The following is an 18,314-nucleotide window of genomic DNA, read 5'->3' as shown; positions in this document are numbered from 1 at the left end:
TAGACTTTATTTTAACTATACTTAAACTGCAGCAAATTTCTCTAATTATTCACCTCATTTTTCCGACATTAAATATTATACTGAAGAAACGACAGGCAGGCTCAAACGAAAAGTAAAGAAACTTGTGTAAGCACACACATTTTAACATAAGCAAACGTAGCGATTTATTTTGCTTTGCAAGTAGTTGTCCATTAATCAATGAATTCTTAAAATGATTCTAGGTTTTTAAATAAGACTATTTTATTACACATACTGTGCCTTTAAGAAATAGAGTAGAGAATGCTATTGAGCATAAAGCAGACAAATTAAATTAAATTAAACTCCTTGAGGTGGAGGTAAGTTAATAATTAGTGCAAAAGCATGATCTCCCAGTCAGACAGTATCAAATCCTCCAATTAATCAGTTATGGATGAGAAGTTAAACTGCTGAGGACAGGGCTGAGCCAGAAAGTGCTGCACTGTCCCACTCAATTGGATATACTGTCACCATTTATCAATCTCTCACTTTCTTTAGCTCCTTCTTCACTTTGTCAGGGGACCTTTAAACCAGCAGCCTCATCACACCCACTTCCATTTCATTTGCATGTCATAGGGAAGTTACGCCACATTAAGTGCTATACCAAACCAATAAGCAGGTACTACAGGCAAGTTATGAAACCCTCCAAAAGGGAGTCTGCATCTGCGCTGACTTTACTTGTGCAGAGTGCAAACCATATAGTATTTATAAGGAAGGGCAACATGTCGGCTCCGCAAAAATGAAGCCAAAGTGCCCTGATCAGCACCTTGTGGCTGGCTGCAGTGTAGGTTATAAACCCTGACCCTTGATGTCAGTAGGTAGGACATGGACCAAACTAAAAGTCAAAGTACATGGTAAATACTTTATTCGCTACGGTGGTTTCTGTCATTTACAGTTGTTCTTATCACTTTGATGTTTGTTCAAGTGTTAATCTTTCCATTAAATTGGGTTTTAGTTCCTTATGCGATGCTATAAAAACAATGTTGTAATTGACAGATCACACTGACTCACTGACTCGTGAAGGTACGATAGTACCATATAGGCAGAGAGAGGAGACTTAATCTCAAAGCATGCCGCATACTTTTAAGTGTGACTACAAAAAGTGGTACACAGAGTGGGAGTGGGGAGAGTCTGTCTCAGAGGCCCAGAGTCACTGCTTATCTTCTTCTCATCCCTCTCACCCACAACATCTCGTACCGGCCTCTCACTCTCCGTGTGCCTGCCTTTTTCTGTCCGTTTCCCTTTGTTTTTCCACTCGTTTAAGTCATTTCAGTCTCTGTTTCCTGTTCTTGGTTTCATCTACATTGGCTCATGTCTCTTCCCCTTTCATTAAGCACACAGCTTGGATTGTCCACATATATTTTCGGTCGTCAATTCAAACAGTTCTTCTCTGTTCTGAGCTTTGGCACATAATTATGTCTCCAGTGTCCTGATGTAAAATGTCAACAGAACAAACACATGTCTTCTGTGGGCAATGTATCTGTTGTGTTGTCTTTTTATGCGTGGGTACAAGACAAATTTGACTACACTCGAAGACTAATGTAACAGTAAATTGTATCTTAAGTTTCCTTAGGATAGCCTTTGTCACAAGACCTATAATTCAACTGTGATAAATCACTGTCTCACGCATGGGCAGCAGGATTTTAAAAACCCAAACTATGTCCATTAAATTAAATCCAATGTTTACACCTGTAATTCTTGTCAACATTGCCTGAATCCAGATTTAAAGTTGGACTATTTTAAGGCTTTAAATGACTCTTAGGAAAACATCCAGCTCCCACTGGGCACAGCTTAGGGTGGCTGAGATCCAGGTCTATTTAATGAGTTGTGGTTGTATAGCTTATCTGACAGTAATGTGTGATTAAGGCAGTGTAAAGTGAAGAGTAATATCTGGACCTGCTGTGCGCTCTCCAGAGAGAGCCTGCCCGCCCACATGGCTGTATTGCCCATCTTACAGCACTCAATATTATTGATTACATGGCAATTGTGTCTGACTTGCCTTAACCTCAAAGGCAACCTGCTCCGAGTGAGTGGTGGGCCTCAGCCGGCAGCCAAATCTGGATTATCACAGCAAATCAATGGCAGATTCTGCCCTCATGAAAAAGCCATCACTCATTAGCACAGTGATCACAGACAGATTAGCAGGCATTTGGCTTTGTCAGGGTGGAGCGAGGGACAGCACTGCTCTGATGAGCTGAGTAATGTCTCCTTTCCCGCCCTCCTGATCTCTTCATCTCCAACATGACATGACTTTCTGAAAGACTGACTCAGGAAACCTCACTCCCAGGATGTTGTTTGGACTGCAGAGCATGTAGTGCTTTGAGTTGAAATGGTAATCACAGTGGCACTGTGAATTGGCGCTGAGTAAACTGTTCCCTTTGACCAGGTCATATGTAGAACTGCTTGGGCTGACGATGTCCCACTTTTTAACAAAAGTAACTATGTCTCTCTCTTGGACAACAACACACATGTCAAACAAACACAATGCTAATCACCACATGGTGGTGGTTTGTTTCCACAGTAGCAACCAAATCTCAAGAACCATATAAGGAGTCATCTAACTTAACTTCTTGCACACCTAACCAAATATTACTAGATGATTTCAATGTTAATGAATTGGAAAATATGAGCTTCAGTCTCAGCAGAATTGAAGCAGGTCCCTGCAGATAGGCTTCTTCAGAATATAGCTCAATAAAATATCACTTAATCGTTGTCCTGCAAACAGAAGATAGAGGACTATAGGACACATGCCAAGCCAAAGTCTGATATTCCACTAGAGATGCCGCCTGCATCTTCTTTGATCCTGTATGAACTGATAGTAAGGCTTCACAAAACACTAAGGGAGAGACAGGGCAGCTTACACAGACCCTGGGGAGACAGTAATTATCAGGAGCAGGATGGGAGCGCTGCGAGGTGCCACATATCTGCACCCTGTCACAAAACTCTTGAGCAGGAACAACACACACACACACCTGCCTGTGTTGACCAACACCATGATGTGGGTGTATATGAGTGAGATGGGCCCTGTGGAAGCGCTGGTGGTTGATAAGTGTTGCTTGGGAGTACAAAAGGTGTCAAGAAGCCTCCTGATATGCAACACACTGAGACACTGCAGGGTAGAAGAGTTCATAGGGAGAAGCTGTGTCTGCAACATGAAACCACAATTAAGACTGATTAAAGATTGATGGTACAGATGGTACATTTATTGATACTTCATGCTTCGAAAAAGTGACTATACTTTAGTTCAGTGCATGTGCATAGTGCTCAGGTAACATGTAGACCATAGGGAAGCATTACATATTACTTATTTATTCACATAAATTGCCAGTCCCCTTATGAAACTGTATTGTTAAATTCCCTCACCAAAAATTCAGAGAAAAAAAGTCCATACTTTCCATTATTTGTATATGGGATGAATGTTGTATTCCTTTTAAAAGGAGAATTCTTTCCCAGTACGTTACAGTGTCAAAGTTGAGAGTCAAATGTAGAAACAATAAGTCACAGTAAATGTTTGTTTAACCCTAAATGTCTCCTTGTGTTACTGGAACAGCTCACCTCCTGGCCAGAGGACATTTGGATACATCCGTCTTATTCATGTTGTTTGCTTTTACACATGTTTAGAAACCACTGATCACTATTGGCCTCCATTGTACTTTTTATCCTGCTCAATTTAAGATTATGACTGAGCAGATAAACTGCTCTATGGATCTACTATACTAGAATTTTACCAAAATAGTGAACTACGATAACAAACAGGTTTTACATTACTTTGCAAATAAAAACTGAGAGAAAAAAAATTACTACATTTAATAATTAAATGACTTTAACTGGTGTAAATTACAACAAAAAAAAACAGGACATACCAACGATCTTACAAAAGGTGTGTAGGAGGTGTCGCATGTCTGGTGCTGCAGACCTCCTCTTTGCCTGAGTGCAGACTGACAAAACAATCTCTGATTTTAGGCTTTTAGTGGTTTTGTGGACAAATTGTAGTGAGAACATAATGATACACTCCATGACTTTTTTCTCTCATCCATCCACTGATAAAAACAACACAGATCAATATGCTGTCATGTCTCTCTTGTACTCTTCTCTATTTTTATTATACTGAGTCCCAATGTTTTTAGCTTCATCTGTCTTTTTCCATGTAGACGGTCTCCAACAGTTTTTATGAGACAATGAGATGTACCGTTAATGAGATCTCCCTGTTTTATACTGTGATCACAGCATTAGCATGCAATTTGTCTCAATGTATTTGCCTCTACTCTCCACTACTCTATTCTTTTTCTTTCTCCAGCACTCGCACATTATGCCACTAACCAAATTTAAAGCCTCCATAATGTGGACTCATTGCCTCTTCCCCCAAATGTTTATGTTTGTCTTAAATGTCTGTTTCTTAGCCAGACTTGCTTCTCACTTGGCCATTACCCGCTGCAATGAGCTTTGCAAAGCTGTCCCAGCAGAGACGTGTGTGTATATCAGACAACATAAACACAGACAGCTGTGTCAGAGGGCAGCCGATAGGCTGTACACACCCATTCATCTCCTTTTGTCTCTCTCTCTGTTAGGACACAGTCATTCCACCCCACCAAAAGCTGACTGTTTGTATCTCAGTTGAAAGATCAAAACACAGCATTTAGTAGCTCCTCTTCAGCACAGATGACCTTTGCATCTCAACACTTCACCTCCCTCCTCAGCCCTGCCTCCCATTTTACCTCAGCCTCATTGTCTCTCCTCCCGTCCTCTCTCTGCACTGTCTCAGTACCATTTCAGCCCCACTTCAAGGCATCATTCATTCCATGCTTAAATACCAACAACAAGGATTTGTCACACAACAAAGCTGCCTATAAATTGCGTTTTGGTTTGTTTTACATGGCATGGTTTTTTTCCAGGCGCGAATATGATTTGATATGGTGAATGCAATTGGCTTAGCTATGAATCCCCAGTGTTTTAAATGTAAGAAACGAAAAGTCTCCAAGCGTTACTTGAGGAAATTTCAATTTCCAGATTTCCTTCATAATGGTTTCACACTTACACAGTGATACTGGGATTAGTAGGAGCGCACTACAACAGGATTATTATGGATGGCTGGGTTTACAACCATCTGTTTAAGACATATTTACAATGCAGGAAGTATGAATGATCAGATCGTCTGAGCATTTTCCCCATCATCTTGAATTTCTAAAAGCATGGGTACACATTCATTACAGCTGCAGGCACAAACCAACAGTTCACCTGTAAGGCAACTTTCTCAGCAAAATCATGCTCTTCCTCTTCTTCTCTTCGACCTTTTCTCTGCAGTTGTGCCTAACTGCCTTGGCTGATTAAATGACCACACACAGAGAGCTGGGTGAAGAGATGGGAAAAGTGGAATGTGTACAATGATCACGATCAGAAGGACCAGGAATGTTGTGCAAGCATCATGAGCAGAAACAGCAGAAAACAAACATTTACAGTTCTTTGTTAAAAGCCATCATATAGAGACATGTGCTCAAACCATAGCAGAGCATAATTCGTACAGAAAAATGCATCGCTGTATAAATACAGTTGCAGTTAATAAATATTTGCCACATAAAACGGATAAAGAACATATGTATACGTGAGGATTTAAATAAATGCACAAAAGTATAAATAACCAAGTTGAACATTTCACAGGTACACAGTATAGACTTTTCAGATGCTTTCACTGCCTGTAATCCCATCATCTTTCCCAGAGGTTCCACTTCATTTCCACAGATTGGCTGAGTTACAAGAGTTATGACAAAACAACAGGAAAAAATGAGATGCATGCTTTTTATCATCTACCAATTTTACTCTCTGTCTTCTTGTCCTTTCTGCTTTCTTCATCCTTGACCATCTTCACACTTCTATCCTTTCTTGTACTCATACCTTGCTCTGCTGCCTGTCTGAGAACTCGTAGTATTGTCCAGAAGCCACTGTATCTGCAATTCATTCCTCTATCCCTTATATTGGGTTTCAATTGAGCCTGTCAGTCAAGGTTTCTGTCAGATATGGACTCTCCATTTCAGAATTTTTCTTCCTTCTTGTATTCTCAATGAATTCAGAGAGATTGACAGACACTCCGAAAGGGCAACTGTCAGAGGCATGCTCTCCCCACATATTGCATGAAAACAGCAGCAGTTTCTCACATACATAATATAAATGATCTGATAATTTTAATGTGGAATGGTTAACTAAAAAAATATATTTCACAACTTTGGCACCATATGCAAATTTGTTGCGTATACTCTGACTTTGTAGTAGCACGTTCCTCACTGGTGGATCCAGTGAGGATGAGTGTGACCTACAACATAGGATGACTGAGGCCAGAATTTCCCTGCAGCATATTTCAACAGTGGTGACAGCATTTCCTCTGGGACAGAACACGCTTGATCACTCCTTCAATAATCTGACAATATCACATTAGCCTTACACAGAGTGAGAAAAAATTAGGAAACTACTAGTGAATTTCCTCTCATGGGTATGTTTAATGTTCCTACGGTTCAAGCTGTAATGAATACTAATTGGTATCATCATTAGGGTGTTCACATATTGCGCTAGTGAGGAGCATATAAAGCAACAGTGAGTTAAAGCATTTTCTGATTTTAAAATACTATGATGTTCATTTGCTTGTTAGTTTTGACAAATCTTAAAGTTTTTTGCTCAGCCAATTAGCAGTTTTCCAAATGTGGTAATTCAGCCTCGCTAGGAGAAATATTAACATCACAAAACAACTAAACATATTGATGTGGTACTTTAGAACGTAGTAAACCTATTTAGCATTTAAATGTATTTTTAACAATAATAACCAAAATCATCTGCAGTGAATTTCTCTGCAAAGGTGTTGTCGCCTGAGCTCTCTAAGGAGCACCATGATATACAATATTTAACAACTGGAGTTGCTGCATTTACAGTTCAATTAAAGGGAAAAGCGATGAGCTGTATGTTTAACCGTGAGATTTTGACATTGAGTGTTATTCCCCTTTAACCCTTCTTGCATCGCCATGCCGCGTTCAGGTGACACATGAATAAATAAGTGGGCAACGAGGCGCTTCCCAGCAGGCGCCTCAGGAGTCGCGCAGGCTACCTGAGATAACTCTGTACACCTGACACCTCTGCATAAGCATGCACGGCACCTCACGTTTACTGACTGCTAAATCACTCTGATGAAATAACCTGGGACGGAGCATCAGCAACAGTTGTAGTGGACCATTAGAGGAGAAAGCACAACTTGAATTGAAGTGATCTCAGAGGAGATTTCACGTTTCTCATATTGTCCCTGGTGCGTCCAGAGGAGTGACAGGTCATCAGCGCATTAATCAAACATTATTCATCAATCAACTACTTAAAAAAACTGGCGAATCCAGAACTCGATGCATCACACTGTGCGCGAAAGTGAAAGAGCACTACGCGTAAAAGTCACGAATTACACACAACTATGGTTGGTAGTAAATATTACACTACACAATAAAAAAAAAGATCCTTTATGGGATGAAAGTGCTCACTGCCGCAGTCCTCCCTCTCACACTATCGCGTCACTATGAACTTATAGCAGGGTGATCATGTCATTATCATATTATCCTACCTTCCTCGTCCGTGTCCGTCGCTGGCTGAGCGCCTTTAGATTCGATTGCTTGTCCTGCTGTGATGCGTTACCAAGTATCTGCTACCCGCTCTCTTTCTCTCTCCCTCCCTCCCTCCCTCACTCACTCCTTCCTGCACTCCTCTCTCTCCCCTGTTAGTTTTACTCTATCACTACCGACGCCCTGGTCATTGCTAATTTGTGTTACGAACTACCCCTGCAAAACCCACCAGGCGGGAGATGAAGCTTCACATGTGCGCTACTGCCTCACGATGTCCCGTAGTGTTTGCTCGCCACTCGTCGTAAAGCAGGTTTAAACTCCAGCAGCTCCAGCACTTACAGATGCAGCCCCGTAGCCTGAACACGTTGTTCCTCAGCAGTGTTATTCTATGAGTCTCAAAATACTCTCACACACACATTCTGCCCGTGCATGCAATCTAAAGTTATCAATATTTTCCCCATGGCCTTGCTGCATATGTGTCAGCCAAACATAATGACACTTCCACGAGTAGACAAATTACCTGCAAGCTTCACGGAGGAGGCTGCATTCACTTAGATTACAGAGATGTATTTATGAGCATTATTAATAAGCGTATCAACTAATATATTGCATAGATTAAATGTGAAATTCATGATTAAACCAAAGGGTTCATGGATGGGAAGAGCGATGGTCAGTGTGAGAGTACCACCTAGTGTTATGAATAAAAACTACAAGCAAAAAGCCAAACGTAGATAACCTGAGACAAAGGGTGGGGCACAAACAGGGGAATGCTCTGATGTGTGCTATAAATTACAGAGCTTCAGGATCCTGCGCCATGATTTGAACAGAGTAGCCATTAGCCAATCTGAAGTTCGTTCAACATAAGCACATTTCATCAGAGAAGCAAATGATTTGACTTAAAGTATCAACGACAGTTTTGGCACAGTGTGTCCTAACTTCTTCACGATCTCTGGTTACTGAAAGCTGAAATGCTTTAAAATAAGCACATGTTAGTTAATTAATGTTCAATCTTATTGTTTTTATTGATATAAAATTGTATGCAGACAGTATGTTGATAAACTTGTCTTGGTCTTATAATTAAAAACATTTAGGGTCTTTTAACATAATGATTATGGCCTGTTTTACAGGTTAAAGACAGTAAGATCTTTTTAAGTGGCAAAAGATGCAGGACACCCCAAGTGTCACAATACAACAGCTGTTTTTCTCCTTTAACTTAGAGGCCACGGGGCTTCTAGATGAGAAAAAGATAATTCAACTGTATTTAATTTCACATTTCCTTAAGGTGTAGAAGTGGGAAAATAATGTCTGAACAAGATTTGAAGATGTACAAATCACTTACCCAGTGGAAAATATGATTCTCTGCTTTAAAAGATCTTTTCACTTCATATCTAAACCCTGATAACACTCTTGATATCAACGACTTCTGTTTTTATTCTTATGTAGAGAATTGGAAACTTTTAAGTCATAAAAAGAGATGAGATAAAGCCTACGAGGAATCAAAGTGATAATTTGCTGCTCTCTGGTGGATATTTCACTCAACTGCAGTTTAGTGTTGCGCAATGAGTTGCCAATCAAGTAGCACTGAATTTTTAACTATTTTGTTTTAGGCCCAAATAAAAAAGGGCTAAAGGATGTAACACAAGATCAAAAATAATAAAACTACATGAATACACACAATACTAATAAACGCAGAGGCCACCAGTGTCTGGTTTCATGACACACTCCCTTCTACTTTGCACCAACGTAGTAATACATGTATTGTTTATTTGACATATTGTTAAGAGGACAGCAATACTTCAACTCTTGAGATATTATAACTTTGGGTTTTGCACTTCTTGGCAGCCATTGCAGTATTATGTTTCACCTCCTACACACAAAGCATCTCTGATCCCAAAAGCTTGCTCCAAGACAGAGCAGTTTGTGGAGTGAGAGACATTTAAAACTTTATGAATATCAATGTACGAGGCACTGTATCACCCAAAGTAGTTGCAAATACACACAGAGACATAAACCATGTTAGGTAAATGATAGTTGCTTGGTAATGGGTAGCATTAGGTAAACTGGCTATCTTTCCCTGCCATTGTAAAGGTAACCAGTTTGGACTTTTTGTTTTACTCAACTGTATCATACATGTGCTCTCTGTACATTTAATTTCCAGAACGTACAATTATTCCAACTTTTCGTACCTGCAGTTAAAATAGGCGATTAACCATATGTTTGTGATTACGTTTGTTTTGATGATGTCTGTGATTATGGATCATGTGTCTAACTGTGTTTTAGGCATCTCTTCTCACGTGACGTCTTTCCAGCCAATAAAAATGCATGTAAATATGAGCTTTGTGCTTCATGAAAGTGTAATTATTTAGTATAATGACCTATTGTGTCTGTGTCGTTATTGATTTATTAGACGTGACTCATGTACAATAATATCCCCCCAGAATTAGATCATTTCCAGCCTCTCTGGTATGATAATTGAACATTTCCCATCTGGCAACGCAGTTAAAACACATGGTTCCTTTTCATTAGTGAACAACCTAATGTTCAGTGAACCTGCCAAAGAAGGAACAACACACCTGTGGACCCTGAGAGGAAGGTAACACAGCCAAACTTTCTTATAACTAACACCATGCTAATATTGGTAAATTAGCTGAACAGGAGTTATCATGTAAAATAACCATTATCATGTCAAGAGTGTAGCATGGTTAGCATTAGCCAACAAAGCTGCTGTTTCCTGTTTTGTTGTTAGCAAACAGCTTTGCCTCAACAACTTTATAAAATCTTCACCAAAAAAGTAAAACCTACCTTTAAGTGTTTGCTACAGTCCCGTTGGTATTTGACAAATGGCTGCTGTGACTTTTTAAAGTGGCTTTCCAATAGTTCCCACTCGTGGCAGCCATGTTGGCTCGTCACAGCAGAAACACACAGGTGTAGATAATGACAGCAGGGATGGCTGTGCTCACTTCCGATGTGTCAGTGGACTTTACACGTGGAGCTAAGAGGAATTCACTTGCATTTGGAATGGAATGCTGCCATTATAAATGATAATAACTAGTCCCAGCTTGGTTTTGTTTCAATGTGTGTGTTGTAAAATTGTCCCATTATAACACAGCAAGTGATTTCCTCTCTGAATGACCCTGTGGAATGTGTGGTATTTAACATTTGTATAAATAGCCATAATGGAACAAAGGCTGTCTCACTTGAAATAACCCATAAAACATTATAGTACAATTTAAGTGTGTAATTATATCCATGTAAACAGAAATGCCAAGATGTTGCCATTTCTCTATGTGTAATTATTGCCTATGTCCAATCTAGCATCGCTGGTTTATTGTCAGATTTATGGTCCTAATATCTGCAACTTATTTTTATGAAGCTCCATAGCAGTGCCAGAGACTTTGTATATGCTTCAGCCTCACAAACCATGATAGTAGTGATTTATATAGAATATCGTGATTAGGTGTTCTGACTATAAAGACGATTTGTAGAAGTTAGATGAAGGTCCCTCTTAGGGTTTTGGCCTTGTGACAGTGAGCAGATGTCCAAAAAAGGTTTTCCCCTTTAAAACTAATTGGTTTTCATTTCTGAAACTGCAAGAGTAGACCTGTGGAAAGACATTATTGAAATAATCATATTTATTAGAGCCAAGTACATGTCCTCTGAAACTCCTTCTGACATCAAGCAGTGGTAGCTTTCCGCATCATGTGAACGAGGTCCTTTTGTGTTTTGAGCAATGTGGTGGTGTGCTAATGATCCCCCAGCTGTCATCTGGGAGAAGGTGGTGCCAAAATGTGCAGGAGGGTGAAGAAAGCTCAGCCTATTACACTTGCGCCACCAAGGCAGACTCCCTTGGCAGTCATGAATCCTGCAATGAATACCTCGACAATTTCTGGCCTAGGTTAATGTGCACCCCTCTTAGGGACCGTTCCCTCACACCTTTGGACGGACTCACTGCAGGACCGAGCCAAGTAGCAATAGGCTTGCAGTATCCCTTCCCTGTGTCCCATCATTCTTCTCTGCTCAAGGTGTGTCTTCTGTATGCTCCACAGAGCTTCTCATGCAGATACACTGCTAAGCTCCTTTCAGTATTCAGGAAAAGCTATTAGTAAGAGACAATGGAAGTATTTGTGGAGGCAGGAGATGATATAGAGGATGAAAAGAACAGTAGTGAAAAGAATGAAGTGATGATTTGCATGGTGAGAAGTTTCTTGTCACTCCCCGAGTTGGTGCACTGAGATCAAATCTCTAATGATAATCACTCTCTCTGAGGTTTCAACATTTTTTCTCCTGTTGAAAGGATTATTTTCCCTCACTCTTATCGAGAGTTATGATTTCTGAATGTGTACTATACAAATCAGATTAGATTGTTTGTAATAAGTAAGAATGTCAGACAATGTTTAACGAGTCCTAACATGATTATTGGTCTTAGTCATAGACTTTATAAAAAGATGGATGACATGACAGCTCCCCAAAAGAGAAGCCAAAGCCTTCTGATCACCACCTGGTGGCTGGCTGCTGTATAGGTCACAATCCTGCCCCTGTGTCAGCACATGGAACACAGAACAAACAAAAAAGTCAAATTACATCTTTCTCAAATCTGGATTCTGTCATTGGAAGTACTTCTTATCTCTCTAATGTGTATTCAATTGTTCATGTCATCGATCAGCAGCTCCATCCCCAAGTTAGTATTGCTACTACTGAGCAGCATCTGCCTCTAAATGCACAGAATGTCAACGTTTGACTCTGTGCTCATCTTGGCTTAATTCCAAGAGAGTGGGATGAAATGGAGAAACGTCGTCAATTTTCTATGCAGTCAATGGTTTTAACATGACATGTAAGGTTTCCACTGAAGGCATCTTTGAATGTAAGAGCAGGAAAAGCACTGGCGTAAATTATGGATATAATGATGCCTGAATTCCATTTAGTTGCTTTTGTTTACAGTGTTCCAGTATTGTTCATTTGGGTTTACTGACATTACTTAATCAGATGCTGGAATATAACGGAGCCTTCATTAATGCTGTAACACCTTTGCTTTTCTTTGCCAAAATTATCATAAAAAGGCCTATTGTGTCAGCCACAATGACATTATAGGAGGTAGGCAATATGAAACGTCACATTGAATACACAATAATTTGATAATAATTACATTTTCTAAGAGCAAAACAATCCAATAATATATTTTTGGGTAGAATCCCCTAATTAGTTTTTCATGTTTCTCATCTCTGTGTTGAAATGTTTGCTTACAAACTAATAAGAAAAAATATTTATTTTATAGAGAAAGTGTTGAAGGATATAAATACAGTAGCTGATGGAGAAGAAGAGAGTGGGTGAACCTGACTCTGGGTTTCACAGCCGGTGGCTGCATTGGACAGACTGGAGTTCAGTCAGTGATAGTTAAAGGGACTCTTACCTTTGTTGCATTTTTACACTTTTTTGGATAAGGTTAAATTGGTATTAATAAGGTAATGACACTCTAAAATGCAAGACAGACCCACAAGGAGTAAAAACAAACAATTATTTCACTCTCATAATATTTAGTGAAAACTTCAACCAATAAAATTATTCGGACCGAAGGACCTTATTGGCCGACAGACCTGTCTGTTTGCTGCATGGACATGCAGGTTTTCCGTCTGCTTCTTGTGGCGCATTCGGGCCCGCGTCATCAATGTATATAACTTACCGGTGCTTCTGAATCCGAATCCATTGCTTTGGTAAACAAAAACTCACGTGCGTGCGCGGAGGCAGTAGATTGTAAGTCTGCTTGTAAATAAAGTTTCTTCCAAAAAACACCGCGGATGGGAACGAGGGGGTGGGGCATTGGAGGAAGGCGGGATGATTTGAATGTGCTGTAATTCTCAAATGCAACAAAGGTGAGAGTCCCTTTAACCCAGCTGCCCTACAGTGTGTAACATCCACCATTGCAGAAATTTAAATTAGAATCCCCATGAGCTTGATGAACATTTGTTTCTTTTAAATTTATGAATAACAAATACCTGATATTGAGCCACGTTTTTCATTCCCTTTCATTTTATTACCCTATTTGCATTGCACTCAAGTATGTGTGCAACAACATAAAACCAGAGCATTCTTAAATGTGTGAACGTAGCCTTGTTTGCTATGACAACCTCATGCATGCTCAGAGCTGCTTTAATGATCAAACAAGCCTCACATACAATGACCCTGATTGAAGGACCTTTTTGGCAATAAATTGTGAAACCTTGGTGTGAGGCACGGATGCATAAATGTATTTCGCTTTTTTTTTTTAAATAGAGGAATCTGCATCAGAGTATAGAAAACTAATTTCTGACATCAAAGAACTTGTAATAGAAATGATCAAACGACTTATTGCAACTCAGAGTTAATTGCACATGTACTGTCTGATGTCATGCATCCTGTAAAGCAATTTCAGATTTCATTCAGTGTATGTGGAATTGATTAAAGCCTTGTATGGGCATGTGGAACATAAATCCCCTTTAAAAAGCATGAAGGGCAGTAACATGATGCTGTTTGTGATGACGGGGCCTTTGAAACTGAAGTGGCTGACCACGCAGCTGGAGAGCAATACATCTGATTTGGGGTTTGACAGGCTTAGATGTGATGACAGATGGCAGGTTGAGTTCCCATGAATAACAAGGAGCAAGGTAGACCTTGGCTTGTTTCTTTAGAATCATATTAAAATTGAATTACTCTGTGCAGTTTGGCTTGAAAGTAGAGATCATAATTTGCTCAGAGGCGAGAGGGCGCACAGGCAGGTTATCTGTGTTTGATACTCACCCTGCTTCTTCCTCTTTTACCTAATTACACACGCTCAGGCATTCCATTCTTAATGAAGTTTTACAATCGCCGGGGACTCAAAATTAGAAATACACTTCTGTAATAACTTTAATTGGACTTCTCTGCAGACACAGTGCTGTTTTGTTTGCTTTTCTTTGCTCTGTGTTTTACCTTTGTGTTTGCGTGCGCGTGTTTATATTCATTCAGTTTGTTCAACATTTTAAAATGAGGTTTATAGGATATGTTTTTTTGCTTTATTACGGAGTCAAATCCAGTAGGTAAGTGGAAATATGGGGAAAGAGAGGCTGAGGGTACGACCTCTGTGAACGACCTCTAGAACACTAAAGCTAAGGTTATTAGCTTAAAACATTAACTTATTATATGGTATTATACCATATGTAACTGTGCCACCTTGCTTTATCTTCTTGACAAAGTGCACCTTTGTTAAGTCCTGTGTAATCATAGACTGTTTATAAAGATGGCACACATAACCAGCCTAAAGCCAAAGTGTCTTTGTTGCCACCAGGTGGCTGCCTGAAGTATAGGCCTGCCTCCTTGATGTTCTTGGATGGGACTCGGACCACCCTAAAAAGTCAAGTACTCGTCAAATGTTTTTTTTGTCTAAGATGGTTTCTGTCATTTTGGTAATTTTAATCACACTGATGTTTTTCAAGTGTTAATGTTTCATTAAGATTTAATTCGTTATTTGGTTCTATAAATATAAGACAAAATGTCATGATTGACAGCAGAACCTAACTCACAATTGGTCAAGCATATATATCTGCTGGACCTCGCTACAGCAGCTCCATTGCCTGATAGCTTGCTGGTTCCAAATGTGTAAGATGGCAACGTTCCTATCCAGGATGTTTTGACTTTCTGAATAGTGGGAAGTAGTGGAGACAAGGCATACGGGGTCTGGAGGACCCTACATCAAACCACACCTCTAAAACTGCAATTGCAGTTTCTCATAGGTGGTCATAGAATTTAAGGGGGTTCTCACAAATTGTCTTTGCTGTGGACTCATGTCATGAACCGTTCTCAGGCACACCCTCTCAGCTCGGGGCCCCAGGAAGTTGCCTGCTTTGCATACCCTGTTGCAATGGTCTTGCATGCAAATAGCTAAATCATCTGAAGTCCCAGTGCCGACAGTGTCAAACATTACTGCATACAAATACATTCTCAGAGCCTGAAGCAGCATTTAGACTCTAGTGACTGGTTGAAGGTAATAGCGGCGTCATTACCGACCTTTACCGAATTTGCAATATCACCGAACTGAGATAGGATTCAGGACCCATGTTGTTCAATAAATTAGAGAATCGTTTCTCAATACATTTTACGATGGACAACAGGAGACAAAGGCCTACTTGTAGCAACTGTAATCATTCATTTCTCAGAGCACTTCACTTTAGTGTTCTTATAGTACACTACTTTCATCAAACAATTAATTTTAATGTATCTCTCCTCTCTGCTTATTAAAAGGAATTGAGATGTTTCATTTTTATTATAGTTTGAAAGGTAAAATAATGCATTCAGAACTCAGACAGAAAGTTCAGAGTCACAGGAACCGAGGCAAGTTTACTTACCAGATCTCAACATATGGCCAAGGACATCTTATAATGAGAATGTCATAAGATAAATTATACTTTACACGTAGTATGCAAAGGGTAATCTATAAACACAATCTAAAATATCCCTTTGATGTTCAATAGTAGAGTTAGAAGCCCACACACATACACACACACACACACACACACACACACACAGCACATTTTCAGTTAGTTATCTGTATCTGAACAAACCTCTGCTTATGTGGATTGATGATGTCGGTATTTTCTCGCCCTTGCAGATTAAACTATGCTAACAAGACAGACAGGGTGACCCTGCTATTATAGGTTTCATTTCTAAACTATGATGCAAAGTAATTATTGCTTAGATTGCAATCCTTGGTGACCGATTTTCTTGTTTGAAAAGTGCATACATAAAAATCATGCTCAGGAGAAATAGTGAGTGCACAGGCCACACAACACAGGACTTGAAACAGATTTACGTCCTGAGGCCTGCGTGGTTTTGTTCAGGGATCAAAAGCATTGTGTTTAACCCTTTTGATATTTAACATTTCATTAGAATTTCTAGTAATAACCCTGTCTCCTAAGAATTACCCACAAACATTGGGGCTGCTGTGACTGCTGAGGTAGAGCGGGTTGACCCCTAACCAGAAAGTCAGTATGCATGGTGAAGTGTCCAAATTTCCCCTGATGGCTGAGCTGAAAGTGAATTAAATATGTGACAGAAGTATGTGTGTGTGTCAATGGGTGAATGTGATTTGTACTGTAAAGCAGATTGAGTAAACTAGAAAAACATTGTATATATATAATATATAAATATAGTTATTCAATCAAAAACATTTGTCTAGTCAGTGATTGCAGTAGTCAACAAAATCTTATAAGGAAAATAATTGTGCACATAGCTATCATTACTGAGGGGCTGTTTCTAGTTATTGTGTAGATGGCGGAGGGTGGATGTGGTGGATGGGGCTGACAGGAAGGTGTCCGCTGAGTGAAAAGTGTCTGTGGCAGCACTCTTCACCTGCTTGAATATGATTTGACGATCCTAGTCAGCTGGTAGCCAGGCAACCAGTGAATGAGCTAGTGGAGCATGAATTAAATAGGTCATAACAATTATGAGCAATATATCATTTGGATTGCTTCAAAGGTTTGGTGCATTTTGCATTTGTATTTTTCCCATTTAAAAGTATACTGTACACAAAACTCACTGTATATAGTTGTCTAAATTCCAATAGAGAGTGGTGGCAGGGTGACATGGCCATGGAGACGTGGAGAACATGATGTGGAATCACCAGTAAATCGTAGACTGTGTACTCAACGAAGCAGCCCTAGGTGAATCAATACATGTTCTCACACAACAAGAAAGTAGGCTACATCTCAAGGGTAAATCAATATTTTTTCTCTTGCCCTTGTTTAAATAAGGAATTTTGGATCCCCTCTAGAATTTCAATGATTTTTTTGCTTTAGGCGTTTAAGGGACTGATCAATGACAATATTGTCACTTCCATGAAATTCTCTGCTCATATGGGAAGCTGCAGCACCTGAGCCAGTCATAAGGAGAGAGGTCACACTTTGTATGTGTGTAAATGTTGTCTGTAAATAACAGCATGGAAGACTGGGACACTGTTTATGGACATTTCTTCGCAAACATCCTCAACGTGTTGTGAGCGCGTGACATGAATAAACCAGCACTCCAAAAATCGGCACTGATTCCAGCTCTGAAACTGTTTCTCTCGTCTGCTCAAAGAAGTAAAGCCATCTCTCTGCTTTAGCTGTCCAAGAACTCACATTACTGTTAGAAATTAAGACACAAAATAACCCACAGTACGTCTGGAACAGATATAAAGAGCTGAATCTTCCTATTCTTGTTGCGGTTTAATATTTCAACGCAGTTTGTCAATTTCAAAGGCAGAACTAATTGCTGACATTAATTATTAATTTCACTTTTGGCGTTAGCACTGATCAGTGTGATAATGATCTGATTAGTCAAGCTGTATTATGCTTCGAGACACAGAGCATGATCGTAAGGGACAAAAGTCTCTTTTTAAAAGGAGAGAGATATTTCTTGAAATCTATACATTTTTTAAATGATCTTTGTATTACCTGACTTCTCATCTTTGCACATACTTTGAAACATTTAACACATAAAATGGACTGTGAATAGTCAGATTTTATACAACTATTTTCTAGTCTTATCAGCCACTCAAAGCACTTTACACGTCACATTCGCCGATATGCACCTACACATACATTCATACAGTGCCACTTTATGCTGCAGTTTTCTATCACATGCCATTCTAACACTGCTGAACAGCCTTCAGGGTCAATTTGGGGTTGAGCGTCTTGCCCAATGACACTCGAACCACTGACCTTCTGATGA

This window comes from Limanda limanda, chromosome 15, assembly GCF_963576545.1.
Source record: "Limanda limanda chromosome 15, fLimLim1.1, whole genome shotgun sequence".
Lineage (NCBI taxonomy): Eukaryota > Metazoa > Chordata > Actinopteri > Pleuronectiformes > Pleuronectidae > Limanda > Limanda limanda.
Note: the sequence above shows the minus strand (reverse complement) of the source record.